Source organism: Gadus macrocephalus, chromosome 4 (genome assembly GCF_031168955.1).
Source record: "Gadus macrocephalus chromosome 4, ASM3116895v1".
In the NCBI taxonomy this organism is placed as follows: domain Eukaryota; kingdom Metazoa; phylum Chordata; class Actinopteri; order Gadiformes; family Gadidae; genus Gadus; species Gadus macrocephalus.
The window spans coordinates 1492916-1498915 of NC_082385.1; positions in this window are offsets into that span (position 1 = coordinate 1492916).

Consider the following 6000-nt stretch of genomic DNA (forward strand, 5'->3'; position numbering starts at 1 on the left):
ACGACTGTTGTAACGGCTAATCAAACTCACAGCCGGTGGTATAATACGGGGCCTTTAAACACACCACTCAGGTAGCGAGCCGTGAACTATTCGCTACGTTGTGCTGGAAACTTTACAGGCTAACACCTGCCTGTCAATTGACAGTGAACGCAGCCATGGCGTCTTAAAGGGACGGAGACAGAACACAATGAACAGATCCCCTGCCCGCCTGACTACTGCTCAATCATTTCCTCCGCGGCCGAAGCGGATCTGACTCGTCTGACAGGTGGTCGTGATGACTAATCACCGCCGTCGATGCAATTAGGGTTCTGTTGGGCAAAGCGGACGTGATTACAATTGGAACACCTCCCACCGCCACCTGCTTCATGTATGAGCTGATTGGCAGCAGTTGAAGCCCCTAACACTCACAGACACACAGACACACGCACACACACACAGACACACACACACAGACACACACACACAGACACACAGGGATGAGCGGGTCGGTTTTTCGTTCAGCCACACCAGGGTCCCTCGTCCCCTGAAGGTAAAAAGGGGCAATGTACTTCTATCAAGTTCAGTTCCTACAACACACTGTTGCCGATACATTCCCACCCACCCGTCGAATGCCTTGAAGGCTGTTACCATGCCAACACGCCTGCGGGAGGAGAGGCGGTTGAAGAAGAAGAAGAGTGATTGTTTTACAGAAAAGGATGGATTTCTACAGAAGTCTCTAGTCGATGGAGTCCAACCATTCTTCGGGGCAGTACAGACTGTAGTGACAATGAGGGCTCTTTAATAGGGAATGGCATTGATTTATGAGGAACCTAACCTGATTCTCCGTATAAAGTACTCAAAAACGATGTACACACTGCAGTCTATGCCGCATCAAAGGGGCGGTCTTTAGGTGTTCTTTACAGAAACAGCTCCAAAGGCCGTTGAAACGGTTTATTTTCTACAGGCAGATGACTCAGTGCATCCCTTTGAGAAAGAGGGATAGTAACATAAAAAATACCTTACCGAGTTCACAATGTTATTGGTGGCTTGTATAAATATCCACACACATCCACACAATTACCAATCTGGCTCTTGAAGGCAGACACCCAGAGTCAATTAAACAGTCACCATGAACACAAACAGATTGAAAAGTTAATTGCGCGACATGTGTATTGCTTCTTTTAACCCAGATCATTTACTTTCGGTGGTTTTTCGTGGTACTTCAAGGACACACACACACACACACATGCACGCATGCACGCACACACACACACACACACACACACAGACACGGATACAAACTCACACATACAACCACACACACACACACGCACAACCACACACAAACACACACACACACACACGCACACACACACACACACACACAAAGTCACGGAATATGTGAGTCGTCAGAATTATGAAACGGAAAAGTTTGGTCTCTTTCACCTTCAACTAAACACGGATTTGAACGTGGTTATCTCCTCCTACTCGGCTCCCGGATGGCAATCTGGCGGGCCCACATGGGGCTCAAGCTAGTCGGAACCGGATTTCAGAAGATGGGAAGTAGAGGAAAAAGATAGCTTCTAGGAGCTTCTGGGCTCCTGCAAGAGGAGCACTCTGTGCACGTGTGTGTGTGTGTGTGTGTGTGTGTGTGTGTGTGTGTGTGTGTGTGTGTGTGTGTGTGTGTGTGTGTGTGTGTGTGTGTGTGTGTGTGTGTGTTTGTGTGTGGTTGTGCGTGTGTGTGTGTGTGTGTGTGGTTGTATGTGTGAGTTTGTATCCGTGTCTGTGTGTGTGTCTGTGTGTGTGTGTGTGTGTGTGTGTGTGTGTGTGTGTGTGTGTGTGTGTGTGTGTGTGTGTCTGGGGATACAGGGGGGGTCTGTTTGTGTGTGTTTGTTGTGTCTGGCCATACAGGGGGGGCTATGTTTGTATGTGTGTGTATTTGTGCGTCATGAGGGGAATGTGTGTTTGCACACCACGACGCCATTAAAAATGGAGGACTTTCTCCTGCTGTTTGTCTGCAGGAAGCAAGCGCTATAACCTCATTAATCTGCCCCACCTACCCCAACCCCCCCCCCTCCAACTCACTTCCGTGCTCAGCATTTCACGAGGGGAGCATGTTACAAGACGCACACACACAAACACACACATAGTACAACCTAGTTCATTTTTCATGATTTTTTCCTGGTTCAAGAATCTGTTTGTTCATTTAATAACCATTTGAGAACGTATGTGTGAATGTCAACCCCCCCACCCCCCCCCCCCCCCCCCACCCTTAAAAAAGACTTGCTCAAGAATCAAACAAACAGAGGCGACAAACGCACACGGTTTGAATACATCTAGATGAGTTCTCGACGGTTAGCTCGATGCTAGCGCTTCCTTTGTGTCCAGACGGATCAAACAGGAAAGAAACGGGTCCATAGTGCGCGCTTTATAACGACTTTGCAAGTGTCCGTCCACTGTTGGCGGCCATTGATATACTCTTTGGTAATACTAATTCAATCTCTTGCCACCAGAATCTATAACAGACCAAGAGGGGGGGGGGGGGGCGCCAAGGGACAGCTCCCTCCCACTAATGATATGCAACGCCAGGGGCTAATTCCATTAGTGTTGATTAGCAAAAAACACATTCAGGCCAAAGGATTGCTGCCTGGTGGACGCAGAGTATTGTCCTCGCGGAGTCGCTAGGATGTGGTGTGTCCTGATGGCTCCGGTGTCTTTAAACACATTTAATCCGGGGGGGGGTTATTCAAGCAGTTCTCACAAGGCTCTTTAAAGGCAGGCCCACTGCTAATGGTTGCACACTCTCGACAGGGTCGACGTGTGGATGTACCACGTTTCGGTCCACCAAGTACCGATGAAAGACACATACTCGAGTACTTAAGGACGTACAAGTACCTTTACACAACCACGTACAGCAACGACCATGGGATATTTTTCCAAACATTTCCCCCACCTATACAGAGAGACAAAGGGGTTCGCAGAGATGTTGTAGAGACTGTAGGTTACAGGTTCAGCTCTTGTTCCCAGACGCTGGCAGGGGGGGGTCACGACCATGTATGCATGAGGTTAGATGAGGTTCAGATTTGTTTTATGTACTTGCTGCATTCTGATGATATACGCACTAAAATCGACTGGCAGGTATTAACCACCTAATGTTCTCCTCTTACATGACTACAATACGATGTAAGAAGCATCATGATGCATACCATAATAATATTAATTCATCGTATTCATCGCTTTTCAAGACCCCCAAAAGGCTTGACACAGTGTCTCTGTGTGTGTGTATGTATATACTGTATACGTGTATATGTATTTGTGTATGTATAAATATATACGTCTGTGTATGTATATATATATATATATGTGTCTGTCTGTGTGTGTGTGTGTATGTATGTGCGTGCTCATTTGTGTGTGTATGTATATATATGTGTGTGTTTGTGTATGTATATATATATATTATATATATATATATATATGTGTGTGTGTGCGTGTTTGTATGTGTGTATATATGTGTCTGCATGTGTGTGTGTGGAGGGAGAGGACACGACACCTCCTCTGTAAAACAGTAAAACGAGTCCGAAACCAAAGAGAGACGGAGGGAGAGAGAGGGAGAGAGAGAGAGAGAGGGCGAGGGAGAGAGAGGGCGAGGGAGAGAGAGGGAGAGAGGGAGAGGGAGGGAGGGAGAGAGAGGGAGAGAGGGAGAGGGAGGGAGGGAGGGAGAGAGGGCGAGGGAGGGAGAGAGAGGGAGAGAGAGGGAGAGAGAGGGCGAGGGAGGGAGAGAGAGGGAGAGAGAGAGAGAGGGAGAGGGAGAGAATGGGCGGGAGAGAGAGGGCGAGCGAGACATGGCGTGTCAGTCACAGGCGGTGAGGGGGGGGGTGTGTTGGGAGACAAAGTGTCAGCTCGCTGACAGTGCAGACAGGCTTCATCACCTCGCAGCGAGGAGCCGCTGAGTGGCGGGAAAAAAGGCACTTAGTGTCTGTACACTTCAAGCGGCGGCGGCGGTCAGAGGGGGGGCACGGGGGGGGGGGGGGCGGGGTGGGGGGTCGGGGGCCAAGGGGGGGCCCCCGGGGACAGCTGACCCGGGAGAAGCCTTGAAGGAAGGGCGGAAGTTAAGGCTTAGTTATGGTTGGACTTCGACGCAACACAAGGGGGTTTACGGACCCCTCACGTCCTTGAGGACCCTCCTTGCGTCCACAGCAAGGGCCGGACGTGCGCCTCCCAAAAATGTTAACCTCGCGTCGAGGCGACGCAGAAGCAAGGGCTGTGATTGGTCCGCTATCTACCTCATTTCCGGTAATCCGCTTTTCCGGTTCCCACTTCCCAAAACACCGCCTGAACATGTGTGCAATATCAATATTATTTTCTCGGCTTCGATCCGATCCAACGCCACCACCAGTCGCGTGAAACATGTGACGCATCAGCGGCAGCCATCTTGGTTGTGTGAGTGCCTCGACGGCGCTCCCATCGGGCCTTCCTCTCGGGTCAAACCCGCTCCGTATTCGATAAACGCTTGTGATTGGCCCGACCCCCGTTGGCCGGATCCGTCTGAGAGGAATGCCAGACGCACATGCCAGAGCAAATAAAGCGTGCGAAACCATCCGACTCCCAAGGAAAATGAAATGTGTGTTTAGGTTTAGAAATGCAGCAAGCCGTTGGCGTTTCGGTACGGTTGGTTTTAGAACCGTCAAACAAAGCTCCGGTCTAATTGGACGTGCTTCCATTTATCGAGAGGTCAGGTCCCGTGTTTATTTTCGGAATGTGGCTGCGGTGGCTAATGATAGGTGGGGCTTCAACAATGAACTCTGTGGAAAAACATGGGCAGAACTCATCAGTGGAGCACTTTAGATGGTAAACGGACTGCATATACACAGCACTTTTCTAACCAGTGGCCTCTCAAAGCCCTGTACGATGCTGCCTTACATTCATCGATTCATGCACACACTCACACCGCAGAGTTAACCACGCAAGGCGACAGCCGGCTCGTCGGGAGCAGTCAGGGTGAGGCGTCTCGCTCAGGGACACCTCGGCACTCGGCTAGGAGGAGCCGGGGATCGAACCGGCAACCTTACGGTTACCAGCCAACCCGCTCTACCTCCTGAGCCACAATAGATGGAGATGAATATTGGGGTGACCCCATCTGCCATCGCTAGATGCTGTATTTCTATATTGGTGTATTGGGGCATTTTTAGAGCCGTTTCAGAGAACATGATGAGAAAGAAGAACAACAGAATTGTCCGATTAGTGACATAAACTGGTCCATTTAAAAGAGGAACAAGCTCATTTCGACATGTAAGCCAGGGGGTATTATGAGTCATCCATAATGCGGGAAAACAAATTCACAATGACAAGCTTTTAAGCATAAATAGGAAATACAACCGCGATAAAGCATAATACATCAATCCACAACAGAATATACAGGTTTCTGATTGGCTTGTCTAAATCATTTTCTTTACGATGGCCGTCTACAACTGGAACAGCAAATCCTACCGATATCAATAAATAATTCCCCTAGCTGTGAATGACGTACGTTGTGGATTTGTGTAAATGAATAAAAGCTTATGAAATCACATGACACATCATTCTGCTCCACCGAGGAGTTCTCAAATGCCACCATTTACAACATACGTGTTTTGAACCGTGAATTGTCTCGCATGATGACCGCTGATGTGAAGGGACGATCTGGGGTGTAGCATGTTACAAAAAAATAAGAAAAGAAAAAAGGTATTTGGGATTTGCTGAACAGGATTTTATTTTGGTAAATTAAATAACATGACGTTCAATATGAGTCTATGGCCCAATCCCTTTTCTACCCCTTACCCCTTCCCCTTACCCCTCCCCCTTGTTTTGAAGGAGTAAGGGGAAGGGGTAAGGGGTAGAAATCGGATAGGGCCTATATGTTCAATACATGTCGATTTTTACAATTGAGATTATGTGACACGTTGATGATGTCACACACAGTCCCCCAACTAACATATTCCCCTCTACACCACTGGGTATGATGTGTTTGGACGTCCTTTGCTA